A 19,745-nucleotide genomic window follows, 5' to 3' on the forward strand; every position below is an offset into this window, starting at 1 on the left:
GAAAAAGGAAATCTCGGGTTGGAAGAATTAAAGGGCTGGTTAGTTTTCTACACACTTTAAAAGGCCTAGTCATCCCTGCGCCATCGGCATTTTAAGAAAAGTCCTTTCTTTATTCACATTGCGCGGCAGAGGCTTCATTTCGCGCTTTTTTTTTTCCTAGGCCCGGGGCTAGGGCGGATCCTTTGCGCCCGTCACCTAACTACGTCTCTCAACCCATTCCTCGCCCCCCTCCCTCCGCGCCACCGGAAATCCGAGGTCTGGGAGGACCGTCTACTAGGCCCACTAAGGGGCAGTGATAGGACACCGCGGCCGCCAATCAGACCTCCCAGATACCCGGATGTGAGACGGTACGCGATACAAAGGCGAGTTTCCACCCAGAGGGTTGTTCGGTACAATGACCAATAAGCATTCCTCAGGCGGTAAGTGACAGGAAAGATCACCAATTATAACCTAGTTTCTCTCACGCATGTGGAAATTCTCCTGCTTAGTCTAACCCACTGCTAATTGTGATTGGATAGGATTCTGAGGAGCGGTAGAACTGTCTAATTAGCAGCGGGAGAGAAAAAACGCACAGCCAATAGGAAGATTCTCAGGAGTGGGGCGGGGACTAGGCCTTCGCCTCGGCGGCAGAGGAGACTCGGGGGCCATTTTGTGAAGAGACGAAGACTGAGCGGTTGTGTCCGCGTTGCCGACTTCCAGCAGCAGTCGGCTTCTGCACTTAGAACCCGGGAGTAGGAGACTCAGAATCGAATCTCTTCTCCCTCCTTCCTCCTGGTAAGTGGAGAGGGCGGACGCAGGGAGGGCGCTGGGTGTCTCTGGAATCAGAGGGGGTGTAGGAGACAAAATGAGGGAACCCTTCCCCCTACTAACTAACCAGGCCCTCATTTATTCTGTTTGCGTTGGGGGATTAGGTCTGAAGCGGGAGACAGTTTTACAGGCCTCAGCGTGTGCGTAGATTTAACCTAGTGTCCTCTAGGCCACGATTGGCAGGGAAAATGTCCTTTTATCGCTCTTCCTGTGTTAACGGCTGCTTTCCTTTCATTTTCTACGACCGTGAGGACTCCGGGATCATGAAAATGAAGATCGCGATGTTCAATAATATAGTCGAAGTTAACGTAGCGCCGATGTCTTCTATTACCTCCGTTCTTAAATGTAAAAATCGAGGGAGGGGGAGGGGGAAGGTTACCAAGTAGATGCACCACGAGCCTTTAAATCCTGGATCGTGCCGCGTGGCCCACGAGAAAGATTTAACAAAAGATTTGCCATTGTACTGATAACTTTTTATTTTATTTCTCTTTATAAGCAAATGATGGAGCTCGAAATAGTTATTTTTACTTATAATTGTAAAAGGAAATGTGATCTGATTATATTAATTACAGCTGACTTTTCATCTGCAGGTTACAAAACACTTGAAATATATGTTAGTGGAACTTTGCTTGAGGTAGGTATTAACTCTCTGTCTCAGAAACTGAGGCAAAAAAGTGTTGGTTGTTAGGGAAATATTAAGTCATTAGCAGAACTAGTAAGGAATTTGACCACGAGGTCGGTCGAATGATTTTTACCTGGTTAATGGACTACCAGGCTCTAAAAGTACTATATTTGAATCTTTGTAAGAACCTGATGACGGAAACCACGAGGTAACTGGAAATTCCCAAATTGCACTTAGGAAAAACACTACGAGACTTGAGAATTTGTTATTAATGTAACTTTCTAAGTGTAAGATGACAAAATGTGACTTTCAGAATATTCTGGCATTAGTTTTCCCGTCCACCTAAACTTCGGCACAAATTCACAGCTACATTATATTAAGCAAATATGACGGTGCTTATTACTTGCTAGGTGCTGAAATTTGATAGAAAAATTTAAATTAAAAAATTATGTAATCTTCAGTGTCACATTTATCTGGGAAATCGATTTTTATTTCTCACATGAGATTGGTTAAGCTTATTTTTCACAATCGGTTAATCTCAAACTAAAGCTGCTGAGCACAGTTTAAACTAATTCTGCAGGGTAAGAAATTAATCCATAAGGCAACCTGTTTGATGGGAAGTAAAATGAGGATCAAAAACATCGCGACCCCTTATGGCCTGAACATTTATATTACACCTGGACTTTAAAGTTTATCATTGTGCTGAACTGTTAGAAATGAAATAAGGGCAAAAATTGATAATTGGGGAATAGTATAGGTAGTAAAAATAATGTTGGCAAAGAGAAATGTCAGAAATTAGTATTAAGAACAGTTAATAGTAATTGAAATTGATTGAAGGGCTCTTTGCCTTTGAGGCGTTGGAAATAATGGGTTCCTTCCGGTCAATATGTATATCCGGGCACGAAAAATTCTTTGAGTTAATATCAGGAACTGTTTGCCACGGGATTTATATCACAATTCTAGGTGTGTTCTCAGCTAGATACGCATTTAGTAACATTTTCACATTGGCTAGCGGGAAAAGTTTAAGAAGGATGGCCAAGTTGCAGGTTTTCTGACCTTTTTTCCCCCCATGCCTGTGCCACTCTTGGGAATACTTGGTGGTTGATAATTCCTTCTGTAGAGAATTTAAACAGCTTATGTTTGTAAGTAAATCTCTAGAGGATTTGACATGGCATTCGACCTTGTTTTGGATGGAATGGCTGTGCGAAACAAGCAAAGAATAAATTCCAAAGTAGCTAGTTGCTCTAAAAGACTAAGGGGCGAGTTATTAAAGCTTAATATTTAAGTGGTGAATGATAGGTGTTGACTGGGAGTGTGTAACAGTTTGCCTAGGAGTTAGGAGAACTAGATTTTAATCCTTGCTCACGTAAGAGGACTTAAGACTTTTTTTTAACCTATTTAAATTTTTAGTTTCTAATTCAAATTTTTTGTGGCCAGAAGACTAAAAATTGTACAGAAACAGTTTTATTATAAGCAGTAAGCAGTTTTTTTTTTTTTTTTTTTTGGGGGGGGGTGGAGACTGAGTCTCTTGTTGTCCAGGCTGGCATGCAGTCAGTGGCACGATCCTCCGCCTACGGGGTTCAAATGATTCTCCTGCCTCAGCCTCCGGAGTAGCTGGGATTAAGGCGTGCGCCACCACACCTGGCTATTTTTGTATTTTTAGTAGAGGCAGGTTTCGCCATGTTGGCCAGGTTGGTCTCTTAATTCCTGACCTCAGTGATCCACCCGCCTCGGCCTCCCAAAGTGCTGGGATTACAGGCGTGAGCCACCTCACCCGGCCACAGTTTTCTAAGTTAGTAGTTATTGCTACTATTCTAATTACTATTAGAATAGTAATTAGTATTACTACTATTCTAATTAGTATTCCTATAATACTAACTAGTATTACTATTTCAGTCTTCAAATAATTTATTGTCCCTGGGGAGCATTATTTGCTCTTACTTAGTATGTATATTCATGTGTTCTCTTTGGAAACAGGAAGATTTTGGTTTTGTGCATATTAGATTTACTAGAGAATTGACTGGTGAGAACCAGAACGTCGAGGTGTAGCATAACTGCAGGTGTTCTTAATATTTGGATTTATTAACATAACAGGAAAAAGGGTTTCTTTGGGACATTTATTGTGATAGCTTATATTTTTTTGGATTAATTTATATTGTATCAAAAACATTTGGTGCTCAAACTTGATTCTGTCACATTACACTGTGGAAGGACAGGCATTTTGTTTAAAGAATTGATTCTAAACTAGGGAATAACAGAGATTCCCCATTTAAACTCTCCACAGTGGTTCTCAAACATTAGCTGACATCAGAATCAAAATAGTTAAAACAGATAGCTGTGATCTCTGCCACCAGGGTTTCTAATTAAGTAAGTTTGGGGCGGGGCCTGAGAATTTGCACTTCTGGAAAGTTCCAGTTGATGATGCTTATGTGTCACTCATTCTGAGAGGTACCACGCTTTGAGAAGAAGGGATCCAAACCTCTGGCAGGTTTGACAAAGAATGACTTAGAGATACTTTTACTTAAAACTGTCTTTTGCGTTTTATCTAAGGATACTTTTTTTTTAATATGTAATTTTTTTTTTTTTGAGAGCCTCACTTTGTCGCCCAGATTAGAGTGCATCTCAGCTCACTGCACCCTCCGCCTCCTAGGCTCAAGGGCTCCTTCCACCTCAGCCTGCTGAGTAGTGCTGCTAATGTTCTGTATTTTTGGTAGAGATGGGGATTCGCCATGTTGGCCAGGCTGACCTTGAACTCCTGAGCTCAGGTGATCCATTCTCCCCAGCCTTACAAAGTGCTGGGATCATAGGTGTGAGCCACCCCGCCCAGCCTCTAGGAATACTCTTGATTGAAAATGGTACTGAAGTTGGTCTTTTTATGAGTGATAGCCCCAGTTTAACATAAGTAATATCTTGGGAGATAACTTCTTGGCATCAAAAGATAGACATGCTTACTTTTCACATTTTCCTTTTTTTAAGCCTATATCTTGTGGCACATTTACAAAGGATTTGGTGTGGTTGAGCTGTAAAGTTACATATCCTAAAAATTGTGTACCAGGTTTGGGTTCTGGCTCCAAGAAAATGGAATGTTTCACCATAACTGTATTTCATAAACAAGAGCATTCACATGTACATTTCCTACAATTCTGCACAAACTTTCTGCAGTTTGTACCTTTGTACAGTTTCACACATCAAATGTAAAAACTAACCTGTCATTCCTACACTGTTCTACTTTAAAACAATTTACGGTTTTAGTTACAGTACCTGTTGCTGCTGTAGTCATTCGTGTATAGTTGGCTCAAGGAATACTTCTGAAAGCTCTGTTAAAAAAAACTTTGAGACAAGGTCTCACTGTGTTACCCTGGCTGGAGTGCAGTGGCATGATCATAGCTCACCACAGCCTCCAACTCCTGGGCTCAAGTGATCCTCGCACCTCAGGCTCCTCCTAAGTAGCTAGGACTCCAGGCCACCATATCCTGCTGTTTTATTTTTAATAGAGATAAGGTCTCCCCCAGTTTCCCTGGCTGGTCTTAAACTATTGAGCTCAAGCCACGCTCTACCCCACCACCCAAAGTGTTGGGATTACAGGTATGAGCCACCACCCCGGCCTTAAAATATTTTAATTTCCTGAAATTTTCAAAGGAGAATAAGACCTCATGGCTAAATTGAAGTGAGTGCAGCTAGTTGGTTTGCACACGGAGCTACAGTCTAATTGCAGTTCTTATTTTAGCTGATGAAACAGTTGTCATGTAAATTTTTAGTATGGTATTATATACCAGATGTTTAGAATCCATAACTTGAAATTAGCTATACATGCTACTTAGTACACAGTGGAATACAGAAACAAAAGAAGTGTTACACATAAGAACTGGAATTTTTTTTTGTTTGTTTTTTGCGGCAGGGATTTGCTCTTGTTGCCCAGGGTGGAGTGCAATGGCACCATCTTGGCTCACTGCAGTCTCCACCTCCCGGGTTCAAGCAATTCTCCTGCTTGGGCCTCTTGAGTAGCTGGGATTACAGGCATGTGCCACCACACCTGGCTAATTTTGTAGTTTTAGTAGAGAGAGGGTTTCTCCATGTTAGTCAGGTTGGTCTCCAATGCCTGACCTCGGGTGATCTGCCTGCCTTGGCTTTCCAGAGTGTTGGGATTACAGGCGTGAGCCACAATACCTGGCAGGACAGTAATTTTTTCACCTATTTTATGACGTGAAATATTAAGTAGCCATAAGCCTTTTTTTTTTCCATTTGTTTGTTTTTTCGTTTTGTCAGTGAGTAGAATAATGTGCCCCTTATTTAAAACATCTTGTCCCCTAACAGTAGAACCTATTAGGTCTTATGGTTTGATCACTCACTGGTTTTGAGAATAGATGAGTCATCTCTAGAGCTTCATGGTAGGCCATTCACCTTCAGTCTGTTACTCATAGTAAAAAAAACTCCACTGAGTTTAAAACCCATGAATCTGCTTGCTTCTTATAATCTCAGTATTCAACATTTGCTCACTATTTCATCTCTATTTGTTGGCCCAGTTTTTCTGTATTTTCTTGGCCCAAACTGCACATTATGAAGATGAATATTTGAACGTAGATTCTTTTTGAGCCCCTCAAGGGCATATTGACATGGATTTAGTTAATTTTAGTCATTGATGTTGAAGAATTGTGAAAACACACACTGGTAGAGGTGATTCTATGAAGGCTATCCCATCCCAGTGGAATGTTAATGCTTTACCAAAATGTGTTAGATGCAATAGACAGATGTTTCTGTCTTGGGGGTTTAGGGCACAACATTTCTGAGGAACTCTGACTCAATCTGTCCCTTCTCCTTTCACAGGGCAGCAAGGCGAACCCCATCCCTACTCACTGGAGCTCAGCTTTGATTTTTAACCTCCCTTCCCCACCCTTCCAGAACACACACATTCCCATTCCAAAACTGATTTTATAAAGACATTTTAAACATAATGATGCAACTTGGTGTGCACTACGCGGCAAATGTACAGGTGTTTTTTTTTTAATTGTTTCCAAGACCGGGACCTGGATTTAAGATGTAATTTTTAAAATTTCTATTTCTATTTTTTCTGCAGCAGTTGGGTTAGAGGAGGAGGAGCCTTTTAGCCTCTCATAAACTGACCTCTCTACTTCCTCGTGTATTTTTAAGATTGATTGATGATGTGGAAAGGGCTTTGCTTGTCTGCTACTGAGAACTTTATCCTTGCGGTTTTTGTGGAAACTGCTTTTGGAAAGAGAAAAGAAATGAACTTTACTGACTTGACATTTTTGCACCTCCCGTTTTTCTAATCTGGGCTATTTTTATTTTTGTTTTTTTACAGTGAGATTTTTTTGATCTTCAGCTACAGTAAGTTATTCTAATTTTTTTTTAACATTTTTCCTGACTTTCCGCTGATTTCCTTTTTATTGTTGTTACTAGTTACTATTACTTATTATTATTATATTAATACTTATGATGGTGATGATGATGATGATAATGACACTGATGATTTTTAACCGGATTAAAATCGAGTTTTTCTGAATGTTTCTAAGAATTTCTCCGACCTCCTGATTGACTTTGGAGTTTTGCATCTTGGGAGAGAAACCGAAGGCATTAGTATTTTTAAGTGGATTGATCACATAAACCTTTTCTCTCCCAACCCCACCCTTGCCCTCATCCCCTTCCCCACACTGAAAGAATTTTACTGGCTGTTAAGTCTATGACCTTATTTTTCCTGATCTTTAACTTAACTGTTTTAGAGCATCTCTGGACGTCTGTATTTTTAATTTTTTTTATTTTTGTTTTTTTATTTTTAATCTTTCATTTGTTAAATTTTTAAACTGTGCTGCAATAAAATGTGTGTGGTACTACTTAACACTATGATCGTGATGGCATTTTCCCTGAAAGCCATCTTCCTCCTGTTTCCCTTGAAATCCCATCCTGCTTTTCCTGTACACTACCCCTCACAAACCACAAGCTGCAGCAACATGGATGCCCAGCCTGGAGCAGCAGCAGCCAGGATGACCTGGAGCCAGGGGGGCCTTCGGAACAGATGCACACCCTTCCTGGGTGATGGTAAGAGGTGTGAGGTCCACTTGGATTCATTACAAAGACTAGGAAATAAACCCATTTAAGTTTAGTTGATGTGTATAGGTCATAGTCTCTGGAAGTATTTGGACTAAGCGTTTTGTGTGCATCTTGAGGTGTTTCCCAAGGGGGACCACCTCAGTTATTTGTAAACTAATGGAATATGAATTTGCAATTAACTTGGGCTGATTTGGACATTTTGGATTCTTGGAAAGAGCAGCTGAAGTTTAAAATGAAAGTGGCTTGTTTTAGTGATTATCAACAAGACAACATATTAAGGAGTCCTTTTTCTTAGATTATTAAAATTTAGTAAACATTTTCTGTCATTTGACATATTTCTTGGGTTTGTGACATTTTTGGATTGTATTCTATTTAGACTATTTTTATCTCATTAAAATTTCAGAACAGTCAAACCCTAAGAGATATGACATAGTATTAAAATGCTGTCTCACTGGAGGGCAGGCTTTTTGACCTCAGAAAGCAGGGAAATCTGTTTAAACTCTACATCCAATCAGGAACTGTCTAAGGCTGTCCCCATTTATAATAATGACTCAAGGCCCAGCTAGATTTTGGGGACTTTAATGTGTTCCTGATGGTAAGAAGGGATGAATTCCGTGTTATTCACAGGAATGGTGTAGAGGTTAATAAAGATGTGGATAGCTAAAGAGTAAGAATTTTAACAACCCATACTATTTTACTCACTACAGCAAAATGTTTTGATAACCATTTTAGAGTTGCTCTGATAGATTTCAAGCTGGGGGATAATTTTATTTTAAAATATTTCTATTTTTTGTAGAGACAGGGTCTCACTATGTTGTCTAGGCTGGTCTTGAACTCCTGGGCTCAAGTGATCCTCCTGCCTTGACACCCCAAAGTGTTGAGATTACAGGTGTGAGCCACTGCATCTAACCTGGAGTAATTTTTTGAAGGCGTTTTCGGTGCTGTTGTACTAGGGTAAATCACAAACTTGCCCCCTTACCATACTCGGATGAAAAGAGTAAAATCTAGTTAAAGTGAACACCAGAGGTACACTCAAAACAGTATGGGAGAAAGTTAAAGCAAGGCCGGGCGCGGTGGCTCAAGCCTGTAATCCCAGCACTTTGGGAGGCCGAGGCGGGTGGATCACGAGGTCAAGAGATCGAAACCATCCTGGTCAACATGGTGAAACCCCGTCTCTACTAAAAATACAAAAAATTAGCTGGGCATGGTGGCGCGTGCCTGTAATCCCAGCTACTCAGGAGGCTGAGGCAGGAGAATTGCCTGAACCCAGGAGGCGGAGGTTGCGGTGAGCCAAGATTGCGCCATTGCACTCCAGCCTGGGTAACAAGAGCGAAACTCCGGCTCAAAAAAAAAAAAAAAAAGAAAGTTAAAGCAAAAGATTCCTGGAGGATATCTAAAAAAGGAATGAGAATCTTTTATTTTTTTTAAATAGGTGCAAGCTTTATTGATTCCATCCATTGTATGAGAGAAGTAGAAATACTTAATGTGCTGCTGTCAGTGTATAGACACTGTTCACTATAGGTTTAGTTTGATTTATTCCTTGTTAATTCTGCACACTTAAATGGGACATACTCTGTTTGGGGATATAAAATATAGTTTAAAAAAAATTTTTTTTTCTGGAAGATATGTTCAATAGAATATAGTTTATTATGTTTTAAGGGCTTCACAGCTGGAGTAATGTCAATATATGATGAAAGGCAAACACAGGTCCTTTTGAAGCATGCAGAAATAAGCTGAGGGTGTTGGTACCTGCCTCTAAGCCTGTAGTCCCAAATAATTGGGGTCTGAGGCAGGAGGGCCCCTTGGCCCAGGAGTTTAGAGGTTGTAGTGTGTGATGTGAATATCCACTGTACTCTAGGCATGAGACCTGAGACCCCCATCACTATTTATTTATTTTTTTTGAGGCAGAGTCTCTCTGTGTCACCAGGTGCCAGGCTGAAGTGCAGTGGTACAATCTTGGCTCTCTGCAACCTCCGCCTCCTGGGTTCAAGCAATTCTTCTGCCTCAGCCTCCCGAGTAGCTGGGACTACAGGCGCACGCCACCACACCCAGCTAATTTTTGTATTTTTAGTAGAGACAGGGTTTCACCACGTTGGCCAGAATGGTCTCGATCTCTTCACCTCATGATCTGCCCGCCTCGGCCTCCTAAAGTGCTGGGATTACAGGCTTGAGCTACCGCTCCTGGCCTTTTTTTTTTTTTTTTTTTTTGAGACAGTCTTACTCTGTTGCCCAGGCTGGAGTGCAGTGACAGGATCTTGGCTCACTGCAACCTCTGCCTCCCAGGTTCTGGCAATTCTGCCTCAGCCTCCCAAGTAGCTGGGACTACAGGCGTGCACCACCATACTTGGCTAATTTTTGTATTTTTAGTAGACACGGGTTTCACTGTGTTGTCCAGGCTGGTCTCGAACTCTTGACCTTGTGATCAGCTTCCTTCCAGAGTACTGGGATTACAGATGTTAGCCACAGTGCCCGGCCTTAATTTTTGTATTTTTAGTAGAAACAGGGTTTAGTAGAGATGCCATCCATGTTGGCCAGGCTGGTCTTGAGTTCCTGAACTCAGGTGATCCACCCGCCTGGGCCTCCCAAAGTGCTGGGATTGAGGGTGTGAGCTACCACGCCCAGCGAGACCCTATCCCTTTTTTCTTTTTTTAAAAAAAAGAAAGCATGCAGAAATGGATATCTAAGTAACCCTAAGAGGTCAGGGGATTCTTTTTTTCTTATTTTTATTTATAATTTTAAATGTATACATTTATCTCCTTGACCTTAATCACGTAAGGGGATCCTTTTAATAGAGATAGTAGGATACTGGAATGAATCTTAAGGCCAGATAATAAAAATTCGAATGCCATGCAAAAGAGTTTATATTTTATCCAGAAACCAATGGTGAGCCATTTTTTTTTCTTTTTTAAAGATGGGGTTTCACCATGATGGCCAGGCTGATCTTGAACTCCTGACCTCAGGTGATCCACCCACCTTGGCCTCCCAAAGTGCTAGGATTACAGGCGTGAGCCACCGTGCCCGGCCTATGGTAAGCCATTTTAAGAAAGATTCTAAACTGGAAAGTGACATCAGATTTTCCTTTTATTTTTTATTTTTACTTTTTGAGAAAAGGTCTTGCTCTGTCACCCAGGCTGGACTGCAGTGACATTAACAAGGCTCACTGGGAGATATTAAAATCCAAGGAATAACATTATATATAAGGGAGATAGTAAAATCCAAGGAAGAATGACCTGGCCTGGACAAAGGTAATGAATGCTAAAGCGATTAGAGATTAGAAGGTAAATTTAGGAGCATCTCAGGATGCATTTGATAAGAGGGACAAGAAGACAGATTTGGTTTGAATGCTGGTTTCTAGCTTCTGTTTGGGAATGTAAATGAAGGAAGCAGATTATAGATTGAGAGGGTGGGAAAAAGAATATTTTAAACATCTTGGAGATGTTCAAGAACATTTAAGTATAAGGTATTTATTAAATATTTGAGTATTTATTTAGAAAATTCATTAGGTTTGGGCATATAGAGATGAACAAAACATGTTCCCTGCCCTCTTTGATATTATATGTCATTGAGGGAAGAAACAAAGTAAACAATTCACAGTCAGGATCAATGAAGGAAAAAAGCAGGATGAATGGGAAGATAGCAAGGGAACCAAAATTTGAACATGAAATTTAGGGGATGCTACCAGGGAAGGAACCTTAAAGTAGCTAATGATGAAGCTGAATCTGTAAGAAAACCATATGTGAAAGCACAGATAATGAGTGGAAAAAAAAAACCTGACCACCAAGTAAGAAATAATACTGGAAAACAATTACCAAGAATACATAGATGAGGGATGGAGTTGGAGAGGTAGGCAAGGACCAAACATTCATAGCACGGGACCTTATAGGGTCTTAAGATCTTATCTTGGGCACAAGTAGAGTCTGTTGAAGGATTTTTAAGAAGAGATCTAGTTCATCTTTTGGCTGTTGTGTGGGGAATGTTTTAAGAGGGTAAAAGTAGGGCAGTAAGTTAGGAGACCTATTAGAGTAGGCCACTGCCTCAGTCTCTTGAAGAAAATAATCATCCCAGGCCTTATAATAACTTGTTCTGGTTTTTCAAATGAGTTTTTATTGTGTGTATCAATGAGCAAAGTAAATCTGAATAAGATTGAGAACTGATCAGCCTCTAGGAAACTACTAATTATTTCTGGCACACTTTGTTGGGTCATATAATGGCTTTCTGATTTGAAAGAAAAAAGTAGCAGAACTTTAATTTCTCTGTTACAGAATATTCTAAACACTTGACTGTGTGTCCACCACTGGTTTTTTTTTTTTTTTTTTTTGAGATGGAGTCTTGCTCTGTCACCCAGGCTAGAGTGCAGTGGTGGGCTCTCATTGCAACCTCTGCCCCGCAGGTTCAAGCAAATTCTCCTGCCTCAGCCTCCCAAGTAGCTGGGACTATAGGCGTGCACCACCACGCCTGGCTAATTTCTGTATTTTTAGTAGAGACAGGGTTTCACCATATTGGCCAGGCTGGTCTCAAACTCTTTTTTTTTTTTTTTTTTTTGAGATGGTGTTTCGCTCTTGTTACCCAGGCTGGCGTGCAATGGCGCGATCTTGGCTCACCGCAACCTCTACCTCCTGGGTTCAAGCAATTCTCCTGCCTCAGCCTCCCGAGTAGCTGGGACTACAGGCGTGCACCACCATGCCCAGCTAATTTTTGTATTTTTAGTAGAATGGGGTTTCACCTTGTTGACCAGGATGGTCTCGATCTCTTGACCTCATGATCCACCTGCCTCAGCCTCCCAAAGTGCTGGGATTTTAGGTGTGAACCACCGCACCTGGCTGGTCTCTTGACCTTGTGATCTGCCCACGTCGTCCTCCCAGAGTGTTGGCATTACAGGCGTGAGCCACCATGCCTGGCTGTGTCCACCACTGTTAAAGTTCTTAGTTTGTGTTTACTTAATCATCATCAAAACCTTGAATAGGAGTAAATACTATTATCATTCATGCCTTAGAGGTGAGAGTATATTGGAGTACAGAATTTAAGTAACTTGCTTAAAGTTAGACCGCTTAAGTGGTTTAGCATGGATGCCACCCAAGGAGTAAGGCTGGAGATTTCAACACTTAATCTTAGTAGACTCTTTTGATCACTTTGATATGTTGAGCATTCTAGAAAAACAAATTTTAGTTTGGTTAAATTTCCAAAGAAAACTTGGACTTTTATTTTTAAAAATTTTAAAGTAAATATTATGTTGATAAATTTTTGCCCTTGAATTCACAGCACCTTCAGTGTCTTGAAGATATGTGCATGTGCAAGATAGTAACATTGTTTAGGTAGATGTATCTCGGTGGTAAAATGTTGCTGTGTGTGATTGCACTGTTAATAGGGAAGCAAGAACGCAGCAATTTATGCCTGTAATCCCAGAGGCTGAAGTGGGAAGATAGCTTAAGGCCAGGAAAGCCTGGCAACATAGCAAGACCCTGTCTACACAAAGCTGGGTATGGTGGCACACAGCTGTAGTCCTAGCTCCTTGGGAGGCTGAGGCAGTAGAATTGCTTTAATGCAGGAATTTGAGGTCAGAGTAAGTTATGATTGTGCCACTGCACTCCAACCTGGGTGACAGAGGGAGACCCTGTCTCTCAATGTAGAATGAAAGGGAGCTTTCCTTCTTTATTTTTTTAAACTATCATAAAACAGTAAAAAGTGATTTTAGTTGGAAAAAAATTATTTGGATGTGTTAACTAAGCCCAGGTCCTTTTTCAGTCCTCATCTCACTTGACCAGTTGGTGCCATTTAACCAGTCAGCGATCTCTTCTTGAAATGCTTTTTTTTACTTTGCTTCGAGGTTTTTGTTACATGTTACTGTTAAATCTCTTTCTGTTGGAGTGCCCCATGGTTCAGTCCTTTTACTGCTCTCTTCTGTCCACACTCTGGATCATTTCATTCATGATATGATATACCATCTATAAGGTGATTTCCATACTTAGGATCAACAGCCTGTACTTCTCTTTTGAATGACATACCAATTCAGTTACCTACGTGATTGAATATCAAATATGTCAACTTAAAAGTGCAAAACTGTGCTCCTGTTCTTTCCTTAAACCAGTTTCTTGTGTACTGTTGCCTTTTTCCATTAATGAAACAACAATTTTTGTGTCACTTGGGCCAGAGATTCTGGCTAGTCATCCTTGGCTTTTATTATCTCACCTTTGGCCTATTAGAAAATCATGTTGGCGGAGTGTGGTAGCTCATGCCTGTAATCCCAGCACTTTGGGAGTCTGAGGCAGGTGCATTGCTTGAGCTCAGGAGCTTGAGACCGGCCTGGGTAACATGGTGAAACCCTGTCTCTACAAAAATATATAAAAATTAGCTGGGAGTGGAGGCACACGCCGGTAGTCCCAGCTATTTGAGAGGAGACAGGCATGAGAAATGCTTGAGCACAGGAGTTAGAGGTTGCAGTGAGTCGAGACTGAATCATTGCACTCCAACCTCCGTGACAGAACAAGAGAATGTCACAAAAAGAAAATAAAATTATATCGTCAGCTCTTTAAAACGTACCACCACTCATATTGTCAACACTTGGTCCAATTTCAAGCCACCTTTTTTTTTTTTCCGGAGGTGACGTCTTGCTCTGTTGCCCAGGCAGGAATGCAGTGGCACAAATGCAGCTCACTGCAACCTCTGCCTCCCGGGTTCAAGTAATTCTTCTGTCTCAGTCTCCCAAGTAGCTGGGATTACAGGCTCACACCCCACTAATTTTTGTATTTTTTTAAAATACGGGGTTTCAACGTGTTGGCCAGGCTGGTCTCAAGCTCCTGACCTCAGGTGATCCACCTGCCTTGGCCTACCAAAGTGTTGAGGTTACAGGCGTGAGCCACCGCGCCCAGCCTCAAGCCACCATTTTCTTTTGTACATTATTATGTGTAACAGGTTTGTGTTTATTTTGTCCCTCCCCATTAGTTTGTTCTTAAAGTGGTAGCTAGATTTATCTTACTAAAATGTAATGTTTGAAAAATGTTTTGCCTGAAAACAAACTCCCCTAATGGCTGCCTATTTTAGCATTGAAGTTAAATTTTTTCGGTGATTTACAAGGCATCCTACATGATTTGTTGTGCCTCTTCCCGTAGTGTTACTATACTGTGCTTTAGCCATGCTGGCCTTACCTATCTTGAACACATTGGATATGGTTCCACTTTAGGGCTTTTCCTTGGAATTTTCTCTGACTCATTCATAAGGTTTGGTTCTTCAGTTCTTTTTTTTTTTTTTTGGAGACAGTCTCACTCTGTTGCCCAGACTGGAGTGCAGTGGCATAATCTCGGCTCACTGCAGTCTCTGCCTCCCAGGTTCAAGTGATTGTCCTGCCTCAGCCTCCAGAGTAGCTGGGATTACAGGTGCATGCCACCAAGTCTGGCTAATTTTTTTGTATTTTTAGTAGAGATGGTGTTTCACTGTTAGCCAGGATGGTCTCCATCTCCTGACCTCATGATCCTCCTGCCTTGACCTCACAAAGTGCTGGGATTATAGGCATGAGCCACCGCGCCTGGCCTGAGATTTTTTACTCGAAAGCTACCACCTAAGTGATACGTCTTTCCTCATTTAACACTTTAAGCTCCCCTTCTCCTAAATACTCTTCAGCACTTACCACCAATTGTAGAAGTTGTTTTCTACTATGTAAAGACATAGAGATATATCTGGAAATATATATGCTAAATAATTAACATTGATTGCCTCTGGGCAAGAAGTGGGATTTAGGAGATTTGAAACTTTTGTTCTATGTGCTATTACGATGACGAATGTAGTATTTTCTTTCTAATTAAAAAGCTTATGTATATCAGCTCTTCTAATTCTATGTGGGTATAAATAGGATAGCTAGTCTGTGTAATAGGGGTTTAGTAATCTGTTAATAGTGTAAAACAACTGCCTTAACAGGTTTAGCTGTGATAAAATGAGTCAGGTTAGCATTTGAGCACATAGACTGCTGTGTTGCCTATAATCAACATTTGGAAGAACTTGACTATTTTAAAAATATTTATTCTCTATTGAGAAAGCATGGCTATTTGTAAGAGGTAGCCATAGTGAACATCTGGTTTTTAAAATTTCTACCTAATCTGATTCTGACTTTACGGTCTGAAATATTCTTCCTGTTTTCTGATCATATTGACCTATGGCTCCTGAGTTGATCTCAAAACTGAAAAAACTTAGGGAGTTCATTGAACCAGATTTAGGCTTTTCTGGCTAGTCATGAATAACAGGAGTTCAGTAGAATACAGTTTGAACAAAATTTTTCCTCTAGCCAGTTCATAATGCATTGTAATTCCCAATATTGATCCATTAAATATCATCTTCATTTAAGTGGCTTTTCCAGCTTCAGAGCTAGAAGAAAAATTTTCTCTTGCTGTTTTCCTTAAAAGTTTGTGGACTTCATCCTAGAGTTATACAGCTATTTATGCTGTTTAAAATGAAGTTTTATTAAATACAACTATCTAAAGATAACATTTTGGTGTGTGCTTCCAGGCTTTTCGGGGGCACATAGAGTGTTCAAAAAGCCTTGTCATACAGCATATATATTTAAGTAATATTTTAAAATTTAACATATATAAAGTTTATGTTAGTAGATACAGATCTCTGAAAATTCTGTAGTAGCTACTACTAAATCGACTATTTAGTAGTACATGGTACATTGCATACTTGCACTATATTTTACCTATACATTGTTGTTGTACCTTTCCCGATTTTTTCTTTAGTAAAGCCTTGAACAATGTTAAAACTACACTTATACATATTTTTCTTTCCTTTTCTTTTCTTTTTTAAAGGACGAAATTATAATTGTTCAAGGGTATGCACATTTTACTTATTTTTGGCAGGGGGTGGGGGGAGTATGCACAGTTCTTCACTTCATCTAGGTTTTCTCTCACCAGAAGGTGGTATTAAGTTTAGCAATTAATTGGCAGTGTTAGTGGCCACAAGTACTTAATTTCTAGATTTGTGAATTACTTTGTATCTTTTGCTTTCAGATTTGACCCTGTCTTATTCAGTGACTGAAGGGTTTGATATTCAGTTCTTCTAATTGAATAGTAAAATGTTGATAGAGGTATAGATTTTGAGTGAAACGTTACTACAATGCTGACTATATTTCTGTATAGTTTGAGATTCATATGTAATTTTTTTGGGGTGCACATCTTTGGTGGTATCTTTTCTTTTTTTCTTTTTTTTTTTTTTTTTTAAGAAACGGGGTTTCACCATGTTGGGCCAAGCTGGTCTTGAACTTCTGGCCTCAACTGACTCCACCCCCCTTGGCCTCCCAAAGCGCTGGGATTGCAGGCGTGAGCCACTGTGCCTGGCCGGTGATATGTTTTAATTGTGAAAAAATTTCACACACACTAAAGAGAATAGTATAATGAACTTCCATGTACTTGACCCACTTTAATAATCCTTGGCCAGTCTTTCTGTTTATACCTACATCTACCCATCCACCCTCTTCCCATGTTATTTTGAAGCAAATCCTTGATATATTTCATCTGTAGATATATCAGTGTGTGTATATATATGTGTGTGTGTGTATATATTTTTTCAATACTTGGGAAACAAAGCCACTTTAGTATCAGTGTCTATTTTTAAAAGAAATAGGACTTAACCACAATTATACCACCAAAAACATTTTATTAATTAAGTATTTTAATACTAAACGTATATAGAGGCCTGGTGTGGTGGCTCATGCCTGTAATCCCAGCTCTTAGGGAGGCCGAGGCAGGCATATCACTTGAGGCCAGGAGTTCAAGACCAGTCTGGACAACATGGTGAAACTCCAACTCTACTAAGTATACAAAATTACCCGGGTGCAGTGATGCACCCCTGTGGAAGACTGAGGCAGAAGGATCACTTGAACTCAGGAGGCAAATGTTGCAGTGAGCCAAGATCATGCCACTGCACTCCAGCCTGGGTGACAGAGCAAAACTCTTGTCTCAAAAAAAAACCCAACAAATCCATTTACTATCAAAATACTACTCTGAAAACTGAGTAAGGCATCCCCCAATGCTGTTTTATTTCTGTAGGGGTTTGGTGGGTTTTATTTGTTTTTGTTTTATAGTAAGTTTTGTCTGAAATTATGGAAGTGTTGTTGACTAAAGGTCCATTTTGAACTTTCCTTAAGAGTCGGGGTTTTAGGCCTGGTGCAATGGCTCACCCCTGTAATACCAGCACTTTGGGAGGCTGAGACGGACGGATCACCTGAGGTCAGGAGTTCCAGACCACCCTGACCAATATGGTGAAAACCCGTCTTAAAAAAAAAGAAAAAAATTAAAAAGTGGGGGTCTTATGGTTATCCTCATTGGTGATAAAATCACTAAATGCATTTTATTCTCATTTAGATATAATCTCCTGTTTTAGCTGTTGAAGAGAATGTGTAGTAACTTTAATTCAGATATCCTTAATAGCATGCTCCAGTGGCGCAGTCAGTTAGCGCGGTACTTATACGACAGATATCGTTATTAAAAATGATTCTGGACTGCTAAATTACTTTGTTACACCTGTCTAAAATCTTTTATCCATAATTAAGAAATTTTTAAATCTGACAAATTTTGCATTTGACATAGACTCATTTGGCAAGAAAACCCAATCTCAACTGATGTGAGCTTCTTTATGTTCCTTTTTTTTTTTTTTGAGACGGAGTTTTGCTCTTGTTACCGAGGCTGGAGTGCAATGGCGCTATCTCGGCTCACTACAACCTCCGCCTCCTGGATTCAAGCAATTCTCCTGCCTCAGCCTCCCGAGTAGCTGGGACTACAGGCGTGCGCCACCATGCCCAGCTAATTTTTGTATTTTTTAGTAGATATGGGGTTTCACCTTGTTGACCAGGATGGTCTCGATCTCTTGACCTCATGATCCACCTGCCTCGGCCTCCCAAAGTGCTGGGATTATAGGCGTGAGCCACTGCGCCCGGCCCTTATTTATGTTCTATATGTGACATTTATTAAACATTTATGTATTTCCGCAGAAATACTTCAGGTGATAGGTGTGTGCTTCTCCAGATCCTACTGGGGTGTTGCTGAGCAGTAAGAAAAGCATAGTATTTCTAGAATCTGAGAAAGACTGTTTTTTCTAATACATATGTCTCCAGAGATTTTTTTTTTTAAATTTCGAGATGGAGTCTCACTCTGTTGCCCAGTTAGTGGCATGATCTTGGCTCAATGCAACCTCTGCCTCCTGGATTCAAGTGATTCTACTACCTTAGCCTCCCAAGTAGCTGGAATAGGCACCTGCCACCACGCCTGGTTAGTTTTTGTATTTTTAGTAGAGATAGTTTCACTGTATTGGCCAAGCTGATCTGACCTCAAGTGATCTGCCTACCTCTCTCTTCCAAAGTGTTGGGATTACAGTTGTGAGCCACCATGTCCAGCCCCAAGGATTCTCTTAAGAGACCAGAGTACACTTTGGTACAGCTCATGCTCAGTCTGAGGTCACTGATAAAATTGAAACTTTTATTTTAAAACTTACTTTATTTGAAATTTATTTTTAAAATTGACAATAAGGAAATGAAGTCTTGTGAATAAATGTTGGCCTTTCTATTCAGAAAATAGGCTGTGCTCCAGCATAGCATCATCACCATCTGGGAGCTACAAAGGAGTTTCACCCTACTACTATGTGAATGAAAGTAACAACATAGTATGACTACCTGTATACTTTAGAAATCCACATTGAAATATTTAGGGGTCTTTTGTGGATTTCACCATGTTGGGCTAAGCTGGTAAGCACATTGAAAAGAACAAATCTAGAACACTTTTCACTCCTTTTTTAATACTTTGCTTGTGAATTACAACTTTTGGTGAACTTTGTGGCAAGAGTGGTTTTGATACTTGAGGGAGAGTGCTGAAGACCACAGTGTAGCCACGTTGAATTTACATTGGAAATAATATAAAAAATGACATTCTATTTGTAAAATTTGAAATGACTTCTAAATTACAAATAGACTGAACAAGTAATTTCAAAGCTGGCAGGCTGGAAATACATATGCTATCCTGAGATGGGTGCTTTGAATTATCAGAACTCTTAGGCAGATCATATCATATCTTGGCATAATGTAACCATTCTTTAATTCTTGGTTATAAAAGCTAAGAATATTTACATTCAAAAATACTTTGCAAATCCAGATAGATCTGTCATAGGATCATTTTTTTTCCCTTTAATGTTTTCATGAAAACATGTAAACATATAGAACAGTACAATGAATTCTTAAGTACCTTCCACCAGGATTGCCATGTCGGCTTCTTTTATT

The 19,745-nt window shown here is 40.1% G+C and overlaps 1 protein-coding gene across 10 annotated transcripts in view; it reads left to right on the forward strand.

Moving 5' to 3' along the window:
- Window positions 1–620: 620 nt before the first annotated feature.
- HNRNPC (heterogeneous nuclear ribonucleoprotein C) overlaps window positions 621–19,745 on the forward strand; it is a 56,806-nt gene continuing 37,681 nt past the window's right edge. For 5 of the 10 annotated variants that reach the window (XM_064374781.1, XM_064374789.1, XM_064374788.1 and 2 more), the window contains exon 1: window positions 622–774. The gene's annotated coding sequence lies outside the window, so the exon portion shown is untranslated. The other 5 variants (XM_064374782.1, XM_064374783.1, XM_064374786.1 and 2 more) reach the window with 5 other exon arrangements.

Source organism: Aotus nancymaae, unplaced genomic scaffold (genome assembly GCF_030222135.1).
Source record: "Aotus nancymaae isolate 86718 unplaced genomic scaffold, 86718_ANA_hifiasm-v0.15.2.pri h1tg000011l, whole genome shotgun sequence".
Classification (NCBI taxonomy): Eukaryota; Metazoa; Chordata; class Mammalia; order Primates; family Aotidae; genus Aotus; species Aotus nancymaae.